This window comes from Bos indicus, chromosome 6 (genome assembly GCF_029378745.1).
Source record: "Bos indicus isolate NIAB-ARS_2022 breed Sahiwal x Tharparkar chromosome 6, NIAB-ARS_B.indTharparkar_mat_pri_1.0, whole genome shotgun sequence".
NCBI classification, from domain to species: Eukaryota; Metazoa; Chordata; class Mammalia; order Artiodactyla; family Bovidae; genus Bos; species Bos indicus.
This window is the reverse complement of record NC_091765.1, coordinates 37,442,096-37,456,619: the sequence shown is the minus strand read 5'-3', so window position 1 is coordinate 37,456,619 and position 14,524 is coordinate 37,442,096. Positions and strand designations below refer to the sequence as shown.

General features: G+C 39.9%; 1 long non-coding RNA gene across 3 annotated transcripts in view; it reads right to left on the bottom strand.

Annotated features, from left to right (window-relative positions):
• Positions 1-14,524, bottom strand: part of LOC109560130 (uncharacterized) — a 231,705-nt gene that overhangs the window by 208,829 nt on the left and 8,352 nt on the right. For all 3 annotated transcript variants that reach the window (XR_011567112.1, XR_011567111.1, XR_011567113.1), the window contains exon 2: positions 1,071-1,096. This is a non-coding gene — a long non-coding RNA (uncharacterized lncRNA). The remainder of the gene's footprint in view (positions 1-1,070; positions 1,097-14,524) is intronic.

The following is a 14,524-nucleotide window of genomic DNA, read 5'->3' as shown; positions in this document are numbered from 1 at the left end:
TTACACTGGAACATTTCCATTATGGAAGTGAAAAGTTGCTGCTGAGCCGTGAAAGACGCCAGGATTCTTGGCAACCAGAGGGGAAGAATTCAATTCAGGGCCACTGACGAGGCTTGATCACTCAGAGCTTTTCTGTAATAAAGTTTTATTAAAGTATAAAAGAGAAATCTTCTGACATAGACATCAGAAGGGGGCAGAAAGAATGCCGCCTGCTAGTCTTTAGCCAGATGTTATACAGCTACTAGCAGTCTGCTAACTGGAGAAAGGAAATGTCTCAAAACTCAGAGACTGGCACCAAGCCCCTCAACCACAACATGCATTTTGAGATAACATTGGCACAAGGTGAGTTGTCCCGGGCCATAAAATGACTGACATGAATCTTGAAGAAAGGCAGGTTTCCAAGCAAATGGAGCCTTCCCTAAGGTTCCCTTCTGCTGTGAATGTTCACTGAGTTCCAATCAGATTGGCCTGCAATCAGCTCCTCATACACACCCACAGCCCTTTCTTTCCTTGGGGCCTTCGTGCATGCTGTTCTCTCTCTCAAACATTCTTTCCTCTGCTTTTACAGCCAGTTCCTGCCCATTCTTTATATATCCACTCCTCAAAGAGGCCCTTCCTGAACATCCTATCCAAATAACTTATTTGTAATTACCAAATCTGTTTGTTTAGATTCACTCGCTGTATTATTTTTTTTCCCTTTTCTCCCACCCTCATCCAACTGAGAGGGAGACGAGATGTGAGTTACCATAAAAGGGGGCATTTTTAAGTTCTACAATAACTTAGAGAGAAATATCACTACTTTGAGGATGGCCTAGAAAAACTGCGTAGAAGAGATGCTGCTCCTTGCACACAGTGGGTGAGATGGCATTCCTCCTTGTCCAGGTGGCTCATGCAGTGTGTGAACATTCAGGACAAAGGGAAGAGTTGTCCCATGTGAGTCTAACTTCCTGTCTTCTGTTAGCTTTGTAATGCTGCTGCCTAGTTGTCAATCTCACTACTTTCACTATGTTCCTTTTTCTTTCCTCTGTTCATAAACTAGTTATTAAAAAGTTGTGATTCATCATATTTACCTTAGCTGTTCTGAGGCTTCATCCTTCTGAATGTTTGCAAAATGGCACAGTCACATGGGACGCAGGAGTCCAGGAGCAGTGGTGCAGTCACAAATCCACAGAATATGTAAATAAAGCCAGAAGAAAGAGTGAGATGGCTGAGAGAGTAGTATTGAAACAAATACATTAACATATGTAAAGAAGACAGCCAATGGGAACTTGCTGTATGATGCAGGGAACCCAAAGCTGGTGCTCTGTGAAGACCTAGAGGGGTGGGATGGGGAGGGAGGTGGGAGCGCAGTTTAGGAGGTAGGGGACCTACGGCTGAATCATGTTGATGTATGGTAGAAACCATCATAATATTGTAGAGTAATTATCCTCCAATTAAAAATAAATTTTAAAAAATGGTACAGAGTGTCATGGGAGGTGGGAGTCCAGGAGCAGTGGGTATGGTAACAGTTCCACAGACTGTGTAAATAAAACCAGGGGAAAGACAGTGAGATGGGTTTTTTGAGCCCCCCCAACTCATCCCCCCTCAGGCCCAGGCACATAATGACTGCTCACCCTCATCGCTTTTACTCACAACCATGTACTCTCATTTCTTGTTCTGTAAATTTTGCTCTACACTCATCTTTAATCAATGTTCTCTGCTACCACTGCACATGTGAGAAAGTGAGGGCATTAAACTACTCAAAAAGCCACAGGTGTTTCCCAATTCTAAGGAGGAGGTATTGGTGTCAAAATACAGCCTGTGTTCTACCTAAAGTGCTGGAGGTATATCAGTGGGTTCACTGTAAAGAACTGCTCAACACTGAATGAGCTCAAAATCACTTCCCAGATTTTCCTAGATTCATGGGACTATCCCACTGGCTTGGAAATTTGTTCCAGTCAGATGAGTTGTGAGAGATGGAAACACCAGCTTATTTGAGCCACCAAGTATTAACTTTGTTCTAGCAGGGGAAATTATGACTGTAAGGTCCCTGACAGTATGTACACGGTTATTTACACTTTCCTAAACTTGAGTGTATTTACAAATAGTGCCGTTTAGCTATTTTTAATTAAGTCTTTCATTTCCACAGTTCTCAAACAGGAAATCCTGTATGGACCTGATCCACCATTGAAGTCATTCTAGCAGAACTTGGTCAAAACCTGAAAATTTGTGTTTCAATGATGATAGTGATAGACTGCATGTCCACTCAAAATACAGCTGGCAGCCTTTATTGCTGGGTTGATATTTGTTAATATGAAGACTGAGACTACCACCCATCAGAAGGAAGGAAGGTGGGGGTAGAAAGAAGGAAAGAGAGAGAGGGAAATTTCTATCAATTGTTTTCTATCTAAACAGTCTTTAAAATTTTCATTTTCACTTCTTATGGAAAAGGTGATGTTGCTCAGTTAAGACATGTGCTTATTTTCCTAAATAGCTCAAAATTTTCCATCAGTTAAAAAAAAAAATGTCATTTGACTTAAGTAGGCTAAAAATTCTCAAGAAACAGAGGGAACCTAAGATGAGTATTAATCACAGTCTCAGACCTAATATATGTCCAGCTAAATGTGGTGACTTTATTTTGCTGCAGATTACCCAATCCCAGTTATTCTGCTTTCTTTGCTACTGTAACAGAGAGTCACTTTTTTCTTCAAGATGTACGTGCAGAATGTGCCTGTAGAAAGGATTTTCATTTTTTAGTGTTTTAAATGTTTTTCGGCTACTATCTATTTGTCAAATCTCCCAGCTGTCGATACAGTGTTTTTTTTCTTCTCCTCCTTGGGCTTGTAAGCTAGAAATTATAAACCAACATAATTTTTACATCTAATATCATATATAAATGTATGCATTTATCTAAAATATATTTTCTATGCTTTGAACTTAACACAGCTCTAAAATCACAGGTATCACTTCTGAGCTATAATAATGTTTAGCTTTTATTGTTTACTGAATTACAGGTGATGGTCTAAGCTGTATATGTAGGCACACATTTAATCCTCACAACAGAGTTCTGAAGGAGGTGTTATTTCTGCCCCTACTTAACAAAGGAGGCCCAGAGAAGTTAACTTGCTCAAGATGCCTCAGCTTGGAAGTAATCAAAGCAGCGTAACAGCAAAGCTCTGTGGAAAATGGTACACTGTATGGCATGCGGTCCCACCACTTCGTGGGAAATAGATGGGGAAACAGTGGAAACAGTGTCAGACTTTATTTTTCTCAGCTCCAAAATCACTACAGATGGTGACTGCAGCCATGAAATTAAAAGACGCTTACTCCTTGGAAGGAAAGTTATGACCAACCTAGATAGCATATTCAAAAGCAGAGACATTACTTTGCCAACAAAGGTTCATCTAGTCAAGGCTATGGTTTTTCCTGTGGTCATGTATGGATGTGAGAGTTGGACTGTGAAGAAGGCTGAGCGCGGAAGAATTGATGCTTTTGAACTGTGGTGTTGGAAAAGACTCCTGAGAGTCCCTTGAACTGCAAGGAGATCCAACCAGTCCATTCTGAAAGAGATCAGCCCTGGGATTTCTTTGGAAGGAATGATACTAAAGCTGAAACTCCAGTACTTTGGCCACCTCATGCGAAGAGTTGACTCATTGGAAAAGACTCTGATGCTGGGAGGGATTGGGGGCAGGAGGAGAAGGGGACGACAGAGGATGAGATGGCTGGATGGCATCACTGACTCGATGGACTGGAGTCTCAGTGAACTCCGGGAGTTGGTGATGGACAGGGAGGCCTGGCGTGCTGCGATTCATGGGGTCGCAAAGAGTTGGACACGACTGAGAGACTGATCTGATCTGATCTGATAGCAATAACGCCTTGGGACATTTAAGAAAGGCGTTTATATTTGATGCCAGAAAGCAGTGAGTGGATCTGTGACTTACACAAATTCTAGTTCAGGGTTTGACCTTGCCTAACAGGTCAACTCGGAGAAGGCAATGGCATCCCACTCCAGTACTCTTGCCTGGAAAATCCCATGGATGGAGGAACCTGGTGGGCTGCAGTCCATGGGGTTGCTAAGAGTCAGACACGACTGAGCGACTTCACTTTCACCTTTCATTTTCATGCATTGGAGAAGGAAATGGCAACCCACTCCAGTGGTCTTGCCTAGAGAATCCCAGGGATGACGGAGCCTGGCGGGCTGCTGTCTATGGGGTCGCACAGAGTCGGACACGACTGAAGCGCCTTAGCAGCAGCACCAGCAGCAGCAACAGGTCAACTAACAAGGCCCTTAGCTCACAAGATGAAAGCTAAATTTCCTGGAGTAAGGCATTTTACACTTATACTAACCAAGGCTATGTGTGTACCACCCCTCCATCAGGTTTGTGCCATTGCTGCCCATTTGTCAAGGGCACTGCTTTCACTATGTAAGATTTTTCCTATTCTTTGAGGGCAAACAAAGAGTTCACTGAGAGGTTGTGATTATTAATATTTACAATGTCTATAACAAATATCATTTCCTATATTGTCTATGGCTTATTTCACTCAAATAACTGAAACATGTTCCCGAACCTACAGGTTATGAGCAACATTTTGAGAAAATAGATTTTTTAATCCCCCTTTAATCAAAGCTATTGCCCTTCTCTCCAAGAGGATAGCTTATTATCTGATTCCATGTCATCTTCCTATTTTTCCCCTTATCTCTGAACTCCTTTTCCCCTTCCATTTCATTCTTTGTTCTCTTCTCCCTTACATATTCAAGAATTATTGATCTAGAAATGATAGCATCTCCCCTCCACTAGAAAGAATGGAATTGTCTGTATTCCTTAAGAAAACAATAGAAGACTTTGTTTGAGGCCAAGTGCAGGTTCATGCTGTACTAGCCAAACATTCTTAGGAATCGTTTTCTCTGGAAGATCCTAATCCAGAGCACTCTTGAAACAGAGAAATCATTAGTGCTATAGGAACAGTTGTTCACTCATTTATTTGAAACTCCCTGAAGATGATGTCAAGGAGAAAAGAACATGGATCTTTGAGTTTCTGATATTCTCTTAAAAATTTCCATGTTCCCTGTATCGAGCTAGGTCTATCCAGAAAACTAGAAACCAGTACATAAAATAGAAAGACTTTAACACAGGGCTACCATGAAGGATCTGAGAGGCCAAACAGGCTCCATGAGGCAAACCCTCAGGGGCCACTGCCCTCCTGAAACCAGAGCAGAGAATGGGAATGGCAAGAGAGCCCAGGACCTGGGGCCACGAGGGGAAGGCTACGGCCAGGAGGAAGGCTCGGGTTCTGTCAGAGCTGCTGCCCAATGCAGGGAACGAGGAGAAATCCCAGGCTGCTCCCTTCTTCCAGCCTGCCTATCTCCTGTCAACACCATCCTTTGACTTTTGAAACTAGCCAAAGGCAGGACGATGCAGGGGCTGGAGGGATGTGCTTGGGAATGCAGCCTATGGGGCCATTCTCTCTGATTCAGAGCTGAGCCCAGAGAACGAGAGGACTGGAGCTGACAGCAATCAGGTCCTGGACGGCACGCACTCCCGTCCCATCTTCCACTTTTCTGTGGCTACACATAGTCATCTTTTCCCCACCAGAGAGCTATTAGTCAATCTAAAAAAAGTGGAACTTTAAAACTCATGTGGTAATTGGTCAGTCATCCAATCACATTACATCATCAAGATAAATTTCAAGGAATAATGTGTTTAAAACTGCAAAAAAGTCTCCTAAATCAACGTACAAAGGACCTTGACACAAAGCTCCATCTCTGGGACATTTATTGAAATTTAGTTGCAGACTATTTCCTTATTGAGTTTTGTTTTTCTATTTTCCTGGAAAATAGTTATAAAGTCAAATTTGGCAAACTTATACTGACAAATCATATTCTGCAAAATTACATTTCTTTTTTATACTTCCACAGAGAGATTTCAGTGATTATTTCAGAAGGGTAGAAAAGTTGATGAAGATGCAAAGAAAATAATGCAATGTTTGAACTCTAAATTTAAAGTTTTTTAAAATTTCTCAGTTTTCAGAAAAACATTCTAGTCTTAAGCATTCACTGCTGCTAAGTCCCTTTAGTTGTGTCCAACTCTGTGTGACCCCATAGACAGCAGCCCACCAGGCTCCCCCGTCCCTGGGATCCTCCAGGCAAGAACACTGGAGTGGGTTGCCATTTCCTTCTCCAATGCATGAAAGTGAAAAGTGAAAGGGAAGTCGTTCAGTCATGTCCGACTCTTAGCAACCCCATGGACTGCAGCCTACCAGGCTCCTCCATCCATGGGACTTTCCAGGCAAGAGTACTGGAGTGGGGTGCCATTGCCTTCTCTGAAGTATTCACTATAGTTGTAAATTAAATTATAATTTAATTATAAATTAAAATTTATCATTTTAAAAACTTCGTTGTTCAGTTACTAAGTTGTGTCTGACTCTTTGCAATCCCATGGACTACAGCATGCCAGGCTTCCCTCTCCATCACTGTTTCCCAGAGTTTGCTCAAACCCATGTCCATTGGGTCAGTGATGCCATCCAACCACCTCACCCTCTGGTGTCCCCTTCTTCTCCTTCCCTCAATGTTTCCCAGCATCAGGGTCTTTTCCAGTAAATCGGCTCTTTGCATCAGGTGGCCAAAGTATTGGGGCTTCAGCTTTAGCATAAGTCCTTCCAATGAATATTCAGGGTTGATTTCCTTTAGGATTAACTGGTTTGATCTCCTTGCTAGTCAAGAGACTCTCAGGAGTCTTCTCTGGCTCCACAATTCGAAAGCACCAATTCTTTAGCACTCAGCTTTCTTTATGGTCCAAGTCTCACAACCATACATGACTACTGGAAAAACCTTAGCTTTGACTATATGGACCTTAGGCGGCAAAGTAATGTCTCTGCTTTTAAATGTGCTTTCTACAATTGTCATAGCTTTTCTTTCAAGGAGCAAGCGTCTTTTAATTTCATGGCTGCAGTCACCATCCACAGTGATGTTGGAGCCCAAGAAAATAAAATCTGTCACTGTTTCCACTTTTTCCCCGTCTATTTGCCATGAAGTTATGGGACTGGATGCCATGATATTAGTTTTTTGAATGTTGAGTGTTAAGCTAGCTTTTCCACTCTCTTCTTTCACCCTCATCAAGAGGCTCTTCAGTTCCTCTTCACTTTGTGCCATTAGAGTGGTATAATATGCATGTCTGAAGTTGTTGATATTTCTCGCAGCAATCTTGATTCCAGCTCATGAGTCATCCAGTCCACCATTTTGCATGATGTACTATGCATATAATTTAAATAAGCAGGGTGACAATATACAGCCTTGATGAACTCCTTTCCCAATTTTGAACCAGTCTGTTGCTCCCTGTCCAGTTCTAACTACTGCTTCTTGACCTGCATACAGGTTTCTCAGGAGGCAGGTAAGGTGGTCTGGTATTCCCATTTCTTTCAGAATTTTTCAGTTTGTTGTGATCCACACAGTCAAAGGCTTTAGCATAGTCAATGAAGCAGAAGTAGATGTTTTTTCTGGAATTCTCTAGCTTTTTCTATGATCTAATGAATACTGGCAATTTGATGTCTGGCTCCCCTGTCTTTTCTAAATCCAGCTTGCACATCTGAAGTTGTCAGTTCATGTACTGTTGAAGCCTAGCTTGAAGGATTCTGAGCATTACCTTGCTAGCATGTGAAATGAGCACCATTGTGTGGTAGTTTGAACATTCTTTGGCATTGCCCTTCTTTGGGACTGGAATGAAAACTGACCTTTTCCAGTCCTGTGGAATCTGCTGAGTTTTCCAATTTGGGTTAAAAAAAAGGACAAAACACCCAAAACACTAAATTCGAATTTAACAAGGCTTCTTATATTTTCATTTGCTAAATCTGGCAACACTGTCCTAGGATTAAATATTCTGTTTTATCATGGTTTAAAAATGGCTTAATTATCAAACATACTGAATAGAGATTGCTACCTAAAGAGATTATCCAGGCATCAGAAAACAAACTAGCATCTATCATTCTTATAAATAATTTTAATAAGTTTTACGAATAAAACAATTCAGTTCAAAAGCAAATAATCCAATAAATAAATAGGAAACAAATCTGTGACATTTAGGAAAATTATGTTTGAGTCCTGATCCTATGATTAAGTGAACATATGCCATTGGAATACCATTTATCCTCTATAACTTTATAAAATTGTTCTAATTTCTTTTTCTTGGAAGAAAACAAAGACACAGATTAAACTATTAAATTTCCTTTATACTCATTCCTCTCTCACTCCCTTCCATAGAAGTAATCACTGCTATAGTATGAATACTTTTTGTCTTTTCAAAATTCTATATTGAAGCCTAATCCCTAGCATGTAGACTTTAGGAGGAAGGGTCTTTGGGAGGTTCTTAGGTCGTAAGGGTGGATTGCTTATGAATAGTACTAGAAACCCCAGAGAGCTCCCTAATCAATTCTGCCATATGAAGTCACAGCAAAAAGGTGACCATCTATGAACAAGGAAGTGGGCTCTCAGCAGACATCTAATCTGCCAGTGTCTTGTCTGGGACTTTTCAGCCTCCAGAACTGTGAGAAATAAATCTTTGTGTTTATATGCCACCCAGTATTGTTATAGCACCTTGAACAAAGACAAATCATTGATCTGTACCATTCCCAGCATTTTGTGTGCATTTATGGACATACATGTATTTATGTGCATGTCATTTTTTATTAAAAAAAACAAAAATATTTCACACATTATTCTGAGACTTCATTTTCATTTGTCTTAAATGCCTAAAATTATTTATTTCATTTCAGTAAATAGATAATACACACAGGTGTGACAAGCAGACTCTAAAATGACCTCTCTAGGATCCCCAACTCCTGGTATTCATGCCTTCAAGTAATTCCCTACCCTTGAGTGTGGGATGTTCTAATGACTTGTTTTAGCACAAACAGGCAAAGTCCCACAGAAGTATACAATGTAAAATTTTGACTTCTGTGTTGCTATCAGATTCCTTCTATTGCCTTCTCAGCTTGCATGCTTTGATGAAGAAAGCTGTCATGTTGGACAGGAACAGAGGCCTCCAGCCAACAAACAACTATGAACTGAGGCTCTCAATCCAAAAGTTCTCAAGGAGCTGAATACTGCCAATAATCATGTAAGCCTGGAAGCAGATCCTTTCACAATCAAGTCTTCCAATGAGACTCCAGCCTCAGCCAACACTTCACTTACAGCTTGTGAGGGCCCTGATAGAAGGGACCCTGCTAAGCCATGCCTGGCTTCCTGACCTCCAGAAACTCTGAGGTAATAAACGTGTGTTATTTTAAGCTTCTAAATTTCTGGTTATATTGCTATTCAGTAATAGGTAACTAATACACATACAATACAAAATTTAAAAGCTATACAAGTAAGGTCTGTGAAAATTTAAGTCTCCTTTGCATCCTTGTCTCTAGCCAATCAGATCCCTTTCCCACAAACACCATTGCAAGATCAGTTCACATCATCAATGTGAAAGCACTTTAAATGTTTACAAGACAATAAATAAAGGTATTAAAATTATTCATACTAAAATTCCCATATTTACAAGAGATACTAAGATTTTGAGTTGCTGGAGAGTAGGAACAACAGGTGTCATTATACAATTATCTCACAAGGGATCATATGGACAAGGCAGAAAAAGTGACAGGTGAGCACAAGGAAGAAGGGCTATTTACACACAACAGAAATTCCAAGGACGTTTACCAGATTGTATCCAGCGAACAACTGCTCATTATCAGAAAGAGTTCCAAGGATCATTAAACGCTTGTCTTTAATACAGTTGGTTCAGTGTCCTGTGCTCACTGTAAAGCACAGCATTATGAGGATGAGGGAAAACAAAATAGAAAGCATTGTACTGCATGATTCAAAGCCAGGTCCCTATATCGGACACCACACATGGAATACTGTTCACAACTCAAAATTGGCTTGAAGTAGCTAGAAATGACAGGGCTGGAACTAGGGTGAGAGACTGACTCACATACTTGAGTTAAAGAACAGATTTTAAAAAGAAAGATCTTTCCTCTGGAACAGGAGTGAGCCCTTAAAGGGACAGATGGTATTAAATATTTTAAGCTTTGCAGGCCAGATGGTCTCTATTCCAACCACTCAACACTACCTTCGTAGCTCTAAAGCAGCCATGAAAAGTGAAAGTGAAGTCTCTCAGTCGTGTCCGACTCCTTGCGACCCTATGGACTGTAGCCTGCCAGGCTCCTCTGTCCATAGAATTCTCTAGGCAAGAACACTGGAATGGGTGGCCATTTCCTTCTCCAAAAGCAGCCATAGACACTACATAAATAAATGGGCATGACCATGTTCCAATAAGACTTTATTTACAAAAATAAGTAGTGGATTTGGCCCAAGAGCTTGCTGAGAGATATCTGGAAAGGTATCAGATCAGATCAGTCGCTCAGACGTGTCTGACTCTTTGCAACCCCATGAATCGCAGCATGCCAGGCCTCCCTGTCCATCACCAACTCCCAGAGTTCACTGAGACTCACGTCCATTGAGTGAGTGATGCCATCCAGCCATCTCATCCTCTGTCGTCCCCTTCTCCTCCTGCCCCCAATCCCTCCCAGCATCAGTCTTTTCCAATGAGTCAACTCTTAGCATGGGGTGGCCAAAGTACTGGAGTTTCAGCTTTAGCATCATTCCTTCCAAAGAAATCCCAGGGCTGATCTCCTTCAGAATGGTTGGATCTCCTTGCAGTCCAAGGGACTCTCAAGTTCAAAACCGTCAATTCTTCGGTGCTCAGCCTTCTTCACAGTCCAACTCTCACATCCATACATGACCCTGGAAAAACCATAGCCTTGACTAGACAGACCTTTGTTGGCAAAGTAATGTCTCTGCTTTTGAATATGCTATCTAGGTTGGTCATAACTTTCCTTCCAAGGAGTAAGTGTCTTTTAATTTCATGGCTGCAGTCACCATCTGCAGTGATTTTGGAGCCCAGAAAAATAAAATCTGACACTGTTTCCCCATCTATTTCCCATGAAGTGGTGGGACCAGATGCCATGATCTTCGTTTTCTGAATGTTGAGCTTTAAGCCAACTTTTTCACTCTCCACACAAAAGGTAAATACAGTTGAAGTCTTTCAGTTTGGCACCTGGTTAAAATCAGATACCAAAAAGTCCCCCAGCTCATGCCAATTCCCATGATGCTTTCTGAATACAGATGCTTTCTGAATACACTGATTTGACTATATTTGAAGATACCTTTCTTTGTTTTATTTTTTATTGAAGTATAGTTGATTTACAATGTTGTGTTAGTTTCTGGTACACAGCAAAGTGACTTAGTTATGTGTATATATTCCTTTTCATATTTTTCCTTTATAGATTATTATAAGATATTGAATATAGTTCCCTGTGCTGCTCAGTAGGTCCTTGTTATCTATTTTGTATATGGTAGTGTGTATCTGTTAATCCCAAATTCCTAATTTATCCCCCTCCCTTTTCCCTTTGGTAACCATAAATTTTTTCTGTGAGTCTGTTTCTGTTTTGTAAATAAGTTCATTTGTATCATTTTTTTAGATTCTACATATAAGTTATACTAAATGATATTTGTCTTTGATTTACTTCACTTAGTCTGTGATAATCTCTAGGTTCATCCTTATTGCTGCAAATGGCATTCTTCCACTCTTCTTCATGGTTGAGTAGTAGTCTACTGTGTGTGTGTGTGTGTGTGTGTGTGTGTACCACAGGAGATACATTTTTATTTGAACTGAGACTGGTGCTCTGATCTCCATTTTAGTGATTTTCTGCCCATCTAGAATCTAAGCAGTCTTAGAACTAGAAGAGAGCCACAAGTTAAGAACTACCCCTCCTTTTCTCAATGCCCTGCCCTGTTACCATTCCTCTTCCAGGTTCTTGGGAGATTCTAGGACTATAACAATAGTGTTAGATTGGGAAATGCTATCTTTAATAGAGGGCTCCTCTTTATCTTTTGGAATTCCTACTACCTATTTTTTTTTTCAAATAAAATTTTTTATTAGCTGAACAGTATATACAATCCACATTTTAAAATTCTACTGACTAAATTAGTGTTTATAACCATTTAGTCCTAAATTATGTTGCTTCAAGGCAACTAAAATTAATATTTATAAGCCCACATATATAATGACATTTTCTCATTTTCTATTTTTCTGCTAAATTTACTCCAACATTTTAAGTTTTATTAATTTCATAGCATTTTCCCCAGATCTCTCAAATATTTATTATATATTTTTATGTTTCATGGATTTTTGTTTAAAAAAGGAAAAAGACTCCAACCCTTCCTATGAAAGAACCACACACAGACAGCTTTATGTTCACACATACCTGGTACAGTGGAATAAAATTTAACTGAATTTATTTCCCAATCCTAGTTCTCTTGCTCATGTGGTTAACACTCAGGAGAGAAGACAGGACCACCAGAAATAAATCAGTTGCCCAATGTAATGAAAATACTATGAAAGTAAAATGTATTTTAGGAAAATAGACTTCCTGTGTGTACGATTCTTATCTTTTTCCTTAAAAAGAAGTTAAATGCTTTCATTAATTTACATCCCCAAGCATTCAAAGATTATGAGGTTTAAATGAAAGTGTGTCTCTTTCATCTTTCTAAATTCAGAATACTATCACCTCTAAAACACAAACTAGATCCTTAAGTGACCAAGCTTGATGAAGCAAGATGTAAGTCTGAAATCTTACTAGAGGTTAAGACACTACAATTTTACTTGTGTCTGAACCAACTCCACATAAACAAAAATAAAGTGAAACCCCAGCCTGAGACATTCTGGTACTGTCTAAAAGCGGGAAAGGGCTGCTCTCCTGACCCCAGCCTCCACTTCCTCCCAACCTAGACGAGTGGGTGTACCAGCTCTGCTGAGATGCCATATGCCACCTCTTTCACTGCCTCACTAAGAACTCTGGCTCACCTCCTGGCTAAGCTATGATCCACAGACCAAAAGACCACTACGGTTTGGGGAATATCAGTGAAATATACAGGAAAGTGTCAAAACTCCAGCTCCCAACCATAGACAGTTTCTAACTTAATCTACCGTTTCCTCTAATTATGGTCATCTCTATAGTGGGAACCATGGTAAAATGTTTTAAAACTCTTCAAGTTTCCTCGAATTTACCACTTACACAATATTTAATCTGGTAAAAGGCAACTGAAACTAAAATTAATCTATAAATACATTCCTAGCAGGGAAAAGAAGTCATCCAAAACCTTCAGAGGATATGACTTCAAGTCCTCAAATATAACTAGGTAAATTGATTTTACTTTCATCCCTACTTGCCCATCCACCCTTGATGAACACAAGGCCCAAAAGCAAAAGGTACCCAAACAACACTAATTAGTCATCTAATTAAGAAGTAAAAGCAAATGATACTGTGCGAATAGTCAGAAGTTCCAATATCAATTTATTATTTATTGGGAGATAACTGTAGCCTCTCTCTTTTCACAGGCAAACTAACTGAATATTTAATAGAGCTTGTGGTATAGTCAACAAAGATCTCAGGTTCCCTGGTTTCCAACATCGGACTCTATTCACTAAAACCTGTACCAAGGTTAATCCTCTTCTGTTAAAAGTGGGAAAAACAAAAATAGACAATCAAGAGAAACCTGTTAATCTAACCACTTAAAATATCTACTGATACTACACATCATCTCCTTTTAGAATTGATGTACTTAATGTATAAAGTAATTAACTCCAATTTTAATAGATGAGAATTTCACAAGGACTAATTCAGTGTTTTAGAAATGGGGAATCAAAAATGAATAGAAATTTAAATAAATAGAAATTATAAAATAGAAATCATATATATATATATATATGTATAATATATACATGTGAATCATGGTACCACAATTTAAATCCAGACTCATGTGTCTAATGATCTGCCACACAGATGCTAACATTCAAAAACTATGGACTGAGAATTATGATGTGTACAGAGTTGCATTAATCTGTTACACCTATTATTGTAACAGATAACAGGGATATATGGTAACAGAAACATGTTTTTCCTTCATAGAGTATCCAATACCAGGGTCTCTAGTCAACAGACAGTTCAAGCTATCTCCTCCTTGGATTTCTGCCCTCCAAAAATGCTTCAGAGTTCTTTCCATTCAGCCAAATGGTGAAGAAGACTATGAAGGAGACATACTTAGTTTTGAGGCACTTCAGCTTGAATGTGAAACATACAACTTTGTTTCACATTTCACTGGCAACAGCTAGTCACTCAGCCACACCCAGCTGCAAGGAAGGCTGGGAAGTATAGTATCAGCTGGGCAGCTGCTTCCCAGCAACTACTTGAAAATTATGAATCTTCAGTGTACAGCCAGCAGTTACTTACCACAACTATTATGGTAGGTATATAAGTGCTTAGTCATTCAGTCATGTTGGACTCTGCAACAGCATAGCCTTTCAGGTTCCTCTGTCCATGAGGATTTTCCAGGCAAGAATAGTGGAGTGGGTTGTCATGCTCTCCTCAGGTATCAGTTCAATTCGGTCACTCAGTTGTATCTGGCTCTTTGACACCCCATGGACCACAGCACACCAGGCTTCCCTGT